Raw genomic sequence first — 12,568 nt, 5'->3', positions numbered from 1 at the left:
CACCAGAAAACAAAAATATTGAGGAGCGGCTCTGAAGTTAAAAGAAACTGTCTTAAAAGCTACCTTCGTATAGAGACTACTTTTCACAGTCTCGTGTGTTCTGTTCTCTCGGTGTAGATGTACCCTGGTTAGAAAGCTTCCCTATTATGTAAAGGTACTACTTTCTTGACTTTCTGCTAGTGGCCTGTCACAGGCAGAACTTACTGAATTGGAGAAAAACAGAAGCCATGTATCAATGGCAGTTCTGTGGGCCTTGTGGTTTTTCATACACCCTTTGGATTTCTGGTTTCTAGGATAAGCCAAAGCACACTTTTTCTAGCCTTTTTTACTGAAAAGTAAAGAATTTTGATGTGGGAACAGGTTCACTCAAGAACGAGTTTAGTTCATCTTAACGGCCTTTCATTTACCAGAGAAACCACTGGTGAGTGAAGCTGCTGTGAACCGCATATGAAAATGTTGCATAGGAGACACTTATACACAACATGAGTGAGAGTTCCCCTTCAGCATGTGAAAGAAGCATTAACGCTTTTAGGAAAAAAAAATCCTGTTTATTCTGGGGGATTATTTGTTGTTACTTTTTTAAATGTAGTGAGACTTCTTAACTTCCTGTTGATAAGGACTGAAAGGAGGGAACTGCTGACAGTTAGTTGATCGTGCGGTTTGGATTTGTTTAGGCAGAATTGGACCCAGTGCTGCGTTTCTCTTTCAACCAAAACCTCCCACTGCAGTCAGTGGAAGAGGTGAGGGGTGGGCAATCTGGTCCAAGCTTTCGCCCATTATGAAGTGTTACTGTTTATGAAGAAAAATTCCATGGTTACTGCACAAAGAAACATCAGTTCTCAGAGTCCCTTTTGAAACACTGTTTGAATTTTTTCTTTATTCTGACCATTATCAGGTCCTATCACTGTTTTTTAAAACCTAGAAATGCATAGAGAATTCTTTTTCTAAAATGCAAACAAGGTGTGACATTTCTAACTTTAGGAAAACATTTCCCACAATATGTTTTTCTTCTCCAGTTATGTTTAATAGCAGGTATTTGGGAGAAAATTAACAAAAATCTGAGCTGAACGCTTTCAAAAATCTGAGACCAAAGTTCATTCCCTAAATCTGCGTTTAGATGCAGGAACAAGAGGCCCGATTTCCAAGAGCGCTGAGCCCTTTTGGAACAGGCCACTGATTTTGAACACCTAACTATGGATTTAGAGTCTAATGTTAGGCTCATGGTTTTTTTTTAAATCTTGGTGTGAAACTTTAGCGTTCTTGTTACTTTAAACAGCCTTTGCACTAACCTCTGCATCTCTGGGTGGCATTGCTCAGTCATGGAGTCCTAAGGACTTGTAAGTCATAGTGCTTTCATAAGGAAAGGAATTGTGTTTCCCTTTTTGGACAAAACTGATTTATTTGTATCACCCAGGTAAACATCATTTGAGTTCAGCTTCATGGCTTGCCTCAGTTATTTATAGGTTGAAAAATTATGACTTCATATTTTAAAGCTGATAAAAATGTGCGAAGTTCAAGACGTTTGAACAGAAGAGTTTCAGTATTGGTTAAGCATTTTCTAAGGTCAATTTCCATGGGCTTCAGTGGATGATGCATATGGTTATCTGAGAGCAGGATCTGGCCTTCTAAAGCAGTGAGGTTCTGTGCTTTTCTTTACTGAAATGTTTGTTTTCCAAAGTGGAAAGAATAGCACAAACCCTTTCTCTTTCTTCTCCTGTGTGCACTGAGTCTAGACAACTGTACTATAAATTACCCCTTTTGTGGTGTCACCATTGGTGATTAGATAATAGTGGTTAAAAATGCAAAGCCCCAAAGTAATTAACGACAGTAGACGGAAATGGGAAAGGAAATGAATCAGCGATTGAACAATTCCTCATATACTGTGCCTCTGCAAATTATTTTAAACCTGAGGTCCTCGTTCAGATGAATAGAGAGAAATTTGTCAGGTTGAATAATAACTGAGGGACAGATCCTGGTCTCTGCCAACGCTCTAATTCCTCAGTAACTCTGATGAATGCAGTGGAGTTAAATCAGCTTTCGCTGCAGTAACAGACAGCAGAATTAGGTCATGAATAAGAAATGCCCGAAGAGGGGAAATACGTTAATCTCCATTTTGAGGACAGCGAAGGTGCTAGAGGTAATCTTCACAAGTTCCACCAGTCATAGCTGTGTGAGTTTCCAGCAGTAATCCCCAGCAGTATAGAGATGAACATGCTGCAGGGAGGGTTCTCCCTAACAACGACCCTGCAGTGACCCACTCCAAAGCTGTGAGGCCCAGACCTTGCTAGTTCTCCTGCAGATGGTATCCCAGGTGGTTTTTCCTTGTCCATTTTTCCCCAATAGAAGGAAATGTGCATCTCCTTTATGTTAAAATATTCCACGTTTTTTTAAATTTATTTTTCCAAGACTTATCTTAGAGCGGCTCAGCTGCCATTGTTCTGGTGATTGGCAGGCACAGTGCAATGTCGCTCTTCAGCAGCTTTCAGATAGACTCCTCCAAGCGCCCTGAACCAGATGCTCTCAGTATGTAGCAAGGGAGAGAGGCCTCGCGCCAGCCACTCGCTGATTGTCCCAATGAGTTCCCAAGGATTTTAATTTTTTTTGTTCCTGAAAGGAAGGGATTCTAAGATGCCGGTTGGCAAGTCATAATATTTGTTATGTTAAGATGTTCAGGTTTATATGTTATAGACATAGATATATTCAGTTGGGAGTTAGAATAACTCTCATATGTGGATTAAGAGGAAAATATTGTGGATGATAAAGCACTAAATGAAATACAATATTTATGAAAATGTGCAGATTGACAAGTAACAGTGACAGTGCTATGTGGGAGGAGGGGAAAGAAGAATACGAGGAGATGCTGGGCCAAGTTTTGCCCTCAAACCACACGCAAAATGGTCCAGGGCCTTCTTCAAACTACTGCAATGTCACTTTCAGTTTTAGCAGAGGGCTTCATCCTGTGCCAGTGGAAGTCAACGGCTTACGAACGAAAAGACTTCATGGAGAAGCTCAAGTGTTGTCCCTTCTCTAGCATAAACAAAACAGTTTCTTCTGAAGGAAGGTTGCCAATGTAAAGACTTTTCAGAGACTAATGTGCCTTATGGAACCTGTCAAATTAAAAAACTTTATTGGGGTTGTGGGAAAATCACTTGGACTGCATGGACTGTATTGTAAGTTCAGGACATCAGTAATTGACCTCACAGTCCCATGCATCATAATTTGTGCCATATACACAATAAGTTTGCAGAAGTGTTAATGGGCTAGACTGGACCTCAGCATTGGCAGGCAGCCTGTCCACTGCACTCCCCCCGCCCCCGTTTTCTGACTGTCAGAACTGCTGCCTCCGTAGCACAAGGTAAGACGCGGTTCATTGTTCACAGCCAGCTGACCCTGACACTACCAAGACATGAGGCTCAGAATGAGACGGGCATCTTGGGCCATCCCCTCTCCAGTGCAGATAAACCCTATTGGAAGCTTCTGAGACTCTTAGGAAGAAACTGTAAGGACAAGGCTCTCTGCTCCCCTTCTCCCAGTATGGAGCACCAAAAACCATGGGTTTGGGATCTGGTAGACTTGCTATTAATCATAGAATATCATGGTTGGAAGGGACCACAGGAGATCATCCAGTCCAACCCCCTGCTCAAAGAAGCACCAATCCCCAGACAGATTTTTACCCCAGTTACCTGAATGGCCCCCTCAAGAATTGAGCTCACAACCCTGGGTTTAGCAGGCCAGTGCTCAAACCACTGAGCTATCCCTTCCCCCACAACTATAGCTCTCACCAAGGAGGAAATGAAAAGCTCTGGCATAATTTCAATGGGTCAGGAAAATTAACCAAGGAGAAATCAATGGTTAAAAGCTATTCAGGAAGGCCAGTACTAAAATACATTTTAAAGAGAAACTGTAATGTGGAGATAGACTATAGACTAACATCCAGACCCGTGAGATAGATACATGTTGCTATAAAAAATGCAAACAAACCACAATCGAGGAAGAAGGGTGGATTGGTGTAAGCAGCTATGAAAAAAATGGAAGAAAGTTGATAAGGGAAGTAAAGAGAGACAAGGAGAAATCTGCCAGCAGAGTAAAGGTCAACACGGAGAAGGAGTTTTTGAAAAGGGTAGTGGGAGAATTATCACTAATAATTCAGAGCAGGCAGAAGTGTTAATTAGTGGAGAAGGAAAAGCCCAACATTAAACAACTACTGTCTAGTTAGTGGTAACAGGCCAGTGTTCCAGCCCAGTCAGGTCTCCGCGATGAGGCGGGTGCATGGCACGAGATCAAGGGACATACCAGACAGCACTGTGGGAGGCCCTTTAGTATAGGTGAGCCCTGTCACTTAGCAAGCCTCTGAGTATGAGCCCATCCCACCCATCGCCCCTTCTAAATTAACAGTACATCCCCCCATCCCCATGTAATAACCGGAGGGGGGGTCCTAACCCCCAGTCTGAGACCCCCGAGTTAGATACCTCCGTCTGGGTCTGTTTCTGTGCGACTGTAACTAATCCAAGGGTGACTCGGCTGCACTCCAGCCCTGCCGGACTCCAGCTTTTTCAATCCTTGCCCCCCCCCCCCCGTGTGCGGCCAGCAGAAAGCCAGCCCATGCCACAGCGTTCCTGCTCAGCCTAACCTAGGCCAGAGATGCACCCCCCCCCAAAGCAGGGAAGTTGTAGGCCCTCCCTCGTCCTGCCCGTTGACCTTGCCGAATGCCGGGGGGCCTGTAGCACCGAGCCTGAGTAGGGAGCGGGCCAGGTGCTCCTGGGGGCCCGGCAGCCACTCGCCTCTCTGGCCTCTTCTGTACTCTGGATGCTGGAGCAGCCGCTGCACGTGAGCTGCTTCCTGCTGTATCCTCCCGCCGTCGTGGCCCCAGCCAATGGGAACGCTGGTCCCAAATGCTGCGCTGCGCAGACCGCCGGGTGGCGCGGGACATGGACTGGTCTAGGAGGCAGGGGCGGGGCCTGGCTCCCCGACAGAGACGCTGCTTTATTCCCGTGCACAGTGTGTCTGCACCCGGGGCTGATGAGGGAGGTGGGATCATGTACAAATTCCAGGGGCCTGGCGGTCCGGAAGGGGACCCGGGGCCCGGCTTTGTGGGCCCTGTTTAGCCGGTCTGCCCTTGCTGGGGGGCCTGTCTGCACCACCACCACCAGACAACTCACTTTCCCCACGTGCTCCCTGCACGACCGGGAGCAGCCGGCTTGTTCCTCGCCCCTGCTCGCTGCTTCCCTGTGCCAGCGCCTCGGTTCCCGGTGAGGCTGCTGCTTTCCCCCACCCCTGAGACCGCACAGGCCAGGCTCCCGTAATGGGTGTTATTGCTTGAGGAACTTGGTCACCGAGCCGGGCCAAGCCCTGCACAGACCCAGAGCCAAAACCAAAACCCACCAAAAAGCTGAGAAATAGGCACACGCCAGCGGCTGGGGCACAGCAATAACTGAGCCGCTCACACTGATTACCACCCCCCACCCCCGCCACTGCACGTGTACACAGCCCACGCTCACTGGAGACAAATGGGAGAGTGTTGTTGTCATAAACAGATAGCTAAGGGTTAATGTCTCTTTCACCTGAAGCACCTGACCAGAGGACCAATCAGAAAACCGGATTTTTTTTCAACTCTGGGTGGAGGGAAGTTAGTGTCTGAGTCTTTTGTCTGTCTGCCTGCTTTCTCTGAGCTTTGGAGAAGCAGTTTCTACTTTCTAGTCTTCTGTTTCTAAGTGTAAGGACAAAGAGATCAGCTAGTAAGTTATATGGTTTCTTTTCTTTGATATTTGCATGAATATAAGTGCTGGAGTGCTTTGATTTGTATTCTTTTTGAATAAGGCTGTTTATTCAATATTCTTTTAAGCAATCGACCCTGTATTGTATCATCTTAATACAGAGAAACCATTTGTATATATTTTTTCTTTCTTTTTATATAAAGCTTTCTGTTAAGACCTGTTGGAGTTTTTCTTTACTTCAGGGAAATTGAGTCTGTACTCACCAGGGAATTGGTGGGAGGAAGAAATCAAGGGGAGATCTGTGTGTTGGATTGCTAGCCTGATTTTGCATTCCCTCTGGGGGAATAGGAAAGTACTTTTTGTTTCCAGGAGGGGGAGTCACTCTGTGTAGTTTCACAGAGCTTGTGTCTATGTATCTCTCCAGGAGCACCTGGAGGGGGGAAGGGAAAAAGGATTATTTCCCTTTGTTGTGAGACTCAAGGGATTTGGGTCTTGGGGTCCCCAGGGAAGGTTTTTCAGGGGGACCAGAGTGCCCCAAAACACTCTAATTTTTTGGGTGGTGGCAGCAGGTATCAGGTCCAAGCTGGTAACTAAGCTTGGAGGTTTTCATGCTAACCCCCATATTTTGGACGCTAAGGTCCAAATCTGGGACTAAGGTTATGATAGTTGTGCTACCCACCGAGAGCAGGGTCATTGAGTTCCACCAGGGACTAGTATCTGCACGCGCGCACGCGCACACACACACACTGTAACCCCATCTCCCTCCCTCTCTCTCTCTCTCTCTCTCTCACACACACACACACACAAACACACTATAACCCCATCTCTCTCTCACACACACACACACACAAACACACTATAACCCCATCTCTCTCTCTCTCACACACACACACAAACACACTATAACCCCATCTCTCTCTCTCACACACACACACACTGTAACCCCATCTCCCTCCCTCTCTCACACACACACACACACACAAACACACTGTAACCCCATCTCCCTCTCTCTCTCACACACACACAAACACACTATAACCCCATCTCTCTCCCTCTCACACACACACACACACACACACACACACACACACACTGTAACCCCATCTCTCTCTGTCGCTCTCTCTCTCTCTCACACACACACACACTCTGTAAGCCCATCTCTTTCTCTCGCTCGCTCTCTCTCGCTCTCTCTCACACGCACACACTCTGCAAGCCCATCTCTCTCTCTTTTCCTCCTCCCCCTCTCTGTGGGGCCCCAGGGGCACCTCACTGCTCTTAGCATGAGGGAGGCTGGCTATGGAGCCGCTCTCTGATGCCTCCAGCCTCTAGTTACAAGTGCGAGGTCCCCACGCCCAGTGCATTGTCCAGCCTGTGCCACTCAGCACTGTCCCAAAGGAACAGCACATGCGGGTTTGTAAGGACACGGCTTGTCACGGAGTGTGGGGGAGGCAGGGTCCAGCACCCCCAGCTCCCTGCGATTCATCAGGACTCTCAGCCAGCCAGTGACACAGAAGGTTTATTTAGATGACAGGAACACAGTCCAAAACAGGTTTTGCCCGTACAGATAACAGGACCCCCTTTAGTTCAGTCCATCTGGGGACGCAGGGAGGTCACAGCCCCATTGGGGAGCCCAGGCCCCGTCGGGGCCACTCTCCATTTCCCAGTCAGCTCCAAACAGAAACTCCCTCCAGCTTCTCCTCCAGCCTCCCCCTGGCTCCTCCCCCAGCCTTTGTGTCCTTTGTCAAGTGTCCCGGGCAGAGGTGTTACCTGGCCTCCAACCCCCTACCTGGTGTCCTCCCTTCCCCAATGCATGCCTGTCAAGGTATGATTCCCCACTCTGAACCTTAGCGTCCAAAAGATGGGGTTCCTGCATGAACCCCTCTAAGCTTAATTACTAGCTTAGAAATGGTAGAGCTGCCATCACCCAAAAATATAGTGTTTTGGGACACTTTCTGGCCCCAAAGCCCTTCCCTGGGGACCCCAAGACCCAAAACCCCTTGGGTCTCACAACAAAGGGAAATAAACCATTCCCCCCCTTTCTTCCTCCCAGATTTTCCCCTCCCTGGGTTACACTGGGAGATCACTGTGATTCAAACTCCTTGAATCTTAAAACAGAGAGGAAATTTACCTTCCCCCGCCTTCTCTCCCTCTCCCAGACTCTCCCTGAGAGAGAGACAGTGATTTTAACACAGAGAGAAATTGGGCTTTTCCTCCCCCCTTCTCTCCTTCCTCCCACCAATTCCCTGGTGAGTCCAGACCCTGTCCCCTGGGTCTCACACAAGAATAAAAAAAACATTCAGGTTCTTAAAAAGGAAAAGCTTTTAATTAAAAAAAGAAGAAAAAAGTAAAAATTATCTCTGTAAAATCAAGATGGAAAATGTTACAGGGACTTTCAGCTTATAGACACCAGAGAGAATCCTCCCCCCAGCACAAATACAAGTTTCAGCAAACAGAGATACAATCCTTCCAGCAAAATACACAGATGCAATAAAGAAAACAAACATAGGCCTAATCCGCCTTATCTACCTAGAACTCACTATTCTGAACATATAAGAGCCTGTATTGGAGAGAAACCTGGTTGCACGTCTGGTCCCTCTGAGCCCCCAGAGTGAACAACCATCAAACACTAACAGCACACACAAAAACTTCCCTCCATCAAGATTTGAAAGTATCCTGCCCCCTGATTGGTCCTCTGGTCAGGTGACAGCCAGGCTTACTGAACTTGTTAACCCTTTACAGGCAAAACAGACATGAAGTACTCCTGTTCTATTAACCCTTATCTGTTTATGACACACACCCCAAATTCCCCTCCAACCCCCCGCCTGGGGTCTCAGGTTACATGCTCAGATGTCCTCCCTTCCCCAGGGCAGGCCCCCCAAACTCCCCTCCAACCCTCCGCCTGGGGTCTCAGGTTACATGCTCAGGTGTCCTCCCTTCCCCAGGGCAGGCCCCCCAAACTCCCCTCCAACCCTCCCCCTGGGGTCTCAGGTTACATGCTCAGATGTCCTCACTTCCTCAGTGCAGGCCCCCCAAAATCCCCTCCAACCCTCCCCCTGGGGTCTCAGGTTACATGCTCAGATGTCCTCCCTTCCTCAGAGCAGGCCCCCCAAAATCCCCTCCAACCATCCGCCTGGGGTCTCAGGTTACATGCTCAGGTGTCCTCCCTTCCCCAGTACAGCCAGTCCCAGCGAAACTCCCCTGCCACCTTCCCAGGTCAGTATTCCTCACTTAGCATTACCATAATACAGCAACATTCCCACTTCCTCACAGCTCCCCAGTCACTGCTCTGTCAGTGCCCCTCACTCCCGAACCGCAGCCCCTGCTGTCCCTGCCCTGAGGTACCTAGTCGCAGCTCTGCCGGTGCCCCTCACTCCTGACCTGCAGCCCTTTCTATCCCAACCTTGGACTCCCCAGTCACCACTCTGCTGGTGCCTCTCACTCCTGACCCACAACTCCTGATTCCCAGTCCTGGGCACCCCACTCACTGCTCTGCCACTACCCCTCACTCCTGACCCGCAGCCCCTGCTATCCCAGTCCTGACCTCTAGACTCACAGCTCTGCTGGTGCCCCTCACTCCCGACCCGCAGCCCCCTGGGCTCCCTGCTAAGCTCCCCAGTCACTGCACTGCTGGTGCCCCTCACTCCCGACCCGCAGCCCCTGCTATCCCAGTCCTGACCTCTAGACTCACAGCTCTGCTGGTGCCCCTCACTCCTGACCCGCAGCCCCCTGGGCTCCCTGCTAAGCTCCCCATTCACTGCTGTGCCACTGCCCCTCACTCCCACCCCACAGCCCCTGCTATCCCACCCCTAGGCTTCCCAGTCACTGCTCTGCTGGTGCCCTTCACTCCCGACCCGCAGCCCCTGCTATCCCAGTCCTGACCTCCAGCCTCACAGCTGTGCTGGTGCCCCACACTCCCGAACTGCAGCCCCTTGGGTCCCCCCCAGCTCTAGTGGTGCCCCTCACTTCCAACTCGCTGCCCCCTGGGTTCCCAGCTGAGCTTCCCAGTCACTGCACTGCCAGTGCCCCTCCCGATCCGCAACCCCTGATTCCCAGCCTTGGGCTCCCTACTCACTGCTCTGACACTGCCCCTCACTCCCACCCCACAGCCCCTTCTATCCCACCCCTAGGCTTCCCAGTCACTGCTCTGCTGGTGCCCCTCACTCCCAACCCACAGCCTCCTGGGCTTCCTGCTGAGCTCCCCAGTCACTGCACTTCCGGTGCCCCTCACTCCCGACCTGCAGCCCCTGCTATCCCAGTCATGACCTCCAGACTCACAGCTGTGCTGGTGCCCCACACTCCCGAACCGCTGCCTCCTGGGTCCCCCCCCAGCTCTAATGCTGCCCCTCACTCCCAATCTGCTGCCCCCTGGGCTCCCTGCTGAGCTCCCCAGTCACTGCACTGCCGGTGCCCCTCACTCCTGACCCCCAGCCCCTACTATCCCACCCCTGGGCTTCCCAATCACTGCTCGGCTGGTGCCCCTCACTCCCAACCCACAGCCCCTGTTATCCCAGTCCTGGGTTCCTCCTTCACCACTCTGACAGTGCCCCTCACTCCCGACCCGCAGCCCCTGTTATCCCAGCCGGAGGGTCCTCACTCACCGCTCTGCTGGTTCCCCTCACTCCCAATCCGAAGCCTCTATTAAACCAGTCCTGAGCTCCCCCATCGCTGCTCTGCTAGGGCCCCTCATTCCTGACCTGAAGCACCTGAAATCCCAGCCCTGAGCTCCCCTGTCACCCTTCTGCCAGTGCCCTTCATTCACGACCCACAGACTTTCCACATTGTATCTGTGAATTCTGCTACCAAACCACCAATGCACTGACTCCTCTCATGAGACATTTCTCTGCACAATACTGCTGCTATTCCACCTATTGACTCCAGGAAACGTTTTCCTTACCCTGGCTCCGTGTGTCACTGGTTTCTCTAGCAAAGGCCAGTCCCTGGCCCGGTGGTCCCGACATCCTCATTCACATCAAGCTTTCAGTTCAGAATCATTTCCCATTCCCGCTCTGTGGGAGGGGAGACTTTTCAAAGCGCCGTCTGTGCGATGGCACACGGCTAGGCAAAGAGAACAAACCCCAAATCCCCCAGATGCTTTGGGAGCCAGGTTTGCTGTGGGAAATCTGGATTTCAGATGATGTCACGCCTGGACATTGGGATTCTTTACCAGTTTCTGTGGTACTGAAGCATTATTGTGCTTACAGCTGTGATGACCAAGTGGTTAAGGTGTTGGACTTGAAATCCAATAAGGTTCCTTTCCGCAGGTTCAAATCCTGCTCACAACGAGGTCTGTGTTTTAGCCAGTCCCTCACCCAGGCAATACCTCTGTACAGCCCCCTGAGACACTCTCAAATCTCTCCCCACCCCAAGCAAATCCTGCTCTGCTCCTTTCCTAGAGATGCCTGGGACACCACCTCACACTGTGTCCCTGAGGTGTCAGGGAAACTCTCAGTCCCTGAAGCCTCTGCCGCTCACCTAGTGCCCCACAGATTAGCCATAGCCCTGGTTCTGCTCCTCTCTCTAGTGTGTTAAAGGAGCCGACTCAGCAACTCCATGGGTGCTATGGGGCTGCAGAACCAACAGGAAAAAAAACAGGTGCCTGGCAGCCAGCTCTGCCCCTGCACCTGCCACCTGCTAGCAGGCTTGACTGACAAGCTCCTCCTCTTCCCCTGCACCGCCTCCTGCCTGCCAGTGAGCGGGTGTGTGAGAGGCATGGGGAGATGAAGAAATAGGGTGTGGGGAAGAGACTGGACAGGGTGGAGGTTTGGGGGCAGGGCCTGAGGTGGAGCAGGGGCCAAGCAACCTCCGGGAACTCGGAAAGTCAGAGCCGCAGTGCAGAAGCCTTCCCTGTGTCTGAGCAACCAGAAGCCCTGCACAAAGCAGGTGCCACAGGGCTCAGCCTCCCTGGCCCACAAGTGGCTCTAGGCACCACCAGGAGTCATTTGGCTCCTGGCACACAAGGCAACTGAAAAGCTGAGTCCCTGGACAGCAGCTCAAACCCTGGCCCCTCCCATTAAGAGCCTGATGCTCTCCTGACTGAGCTAGCCAGGCTTGCTGAGAGGCTCCACCCCTCCTCTTCTTCTCCACGGCCACTGCCAATTCCTTGTCCTCTTCCTCCCTCCTGCACCTCAGGGTCACTAAATCTCTGCACCTAGACAGCCACTCCATCCGCTGCCCCCCAATTCTCCATACCTGAGCCTCCCTGTCAAAGTCCTGCACCTGGCTCCATAGAATTAAGTCTCACATCTTGCTGGGAACTCTACTTCTTGCACCCAGAGAGTCTCATCCCCTGTCAGGGTTCCTTCCCCACTCTGAACTCGAGGGTGCTGATGTGGGGACCCACATGAAAGCCCCCAAGCCTATTTCTACCAGCTTAGGTCAAAACCTGGTATGCTAAAACCACCAAGTGATTTAACAAGAAACATGGAAAGGACCACTTGGAGTGCCTCTTCCCCCAAAATATCCCCCCAAACCCTTACACCCCCTTTCCTGGGGAGGCTAGATAATAATATTCTCACCAATTGGTTACAAAAATGAACAAAGACCCAAACCTCTGAGTCTTTGGACAGTGGAAAAATCAGTCAAGTTCTTAAAAGAAGGACTTTATTAGAAAGAAAATGTAAAAATCATCTCTGTGAAATCAGGATGGAAAATAACTTTACAGGGTAATCAGATTCAAAGAGTCCAGAGGAACCCCCTCTAGCCTTAGGTTCAAAGTTACAACAAAACAGAGATAAACTTCCCTCTAGCAAAGGAATGTTCACAAGTTGAGAAAACAAAGATAAACTAATACGCCTTGCCTGGCTGTTACTTACAAGTTTGAAATGTGCGAGACTAGTTCAGAAACATTTGGAGAG

At 50.3% G+C, this 12,568-nt stretch overlaps 1 non-coding gene across 1 annotated transcript; it reads left to right on the top strand.

The window, feature by feature from the left end:
• The first annotated feature begins 10,914 nt into the window (after positions 1 to 10,914).
• Positions 10,915 to 10,996, top strand: TRNAS-UGA (transfer RNA serine (anticodon UGA)). The gene has a single exon. It is a non-coding gene; the product is annotated as a tRNA-Ser (tRNA).
• The last annotated feature ends 1,572 nt before the right edge of the window (positions 10,997 to 12,568 follow it).

Source organism: Gopherus flavomarginatus, chromosome 13, assembly GCF_025201925.1.
Source record: "Gopherus flavomarginatus isolate rGopFla2 chromosome 13, rGopFla2.mat.asm, whole genome shotgun sequence".
NCBI classification, from domain to species: Eukaryota; Metazoa; Chordata; order Testudines; family Testudinidae; genus Gopherus; species Gopherus flavomarginatus.
This window is presented reverse-complemented; position numbering and strand designations above follow the sequence as displayed.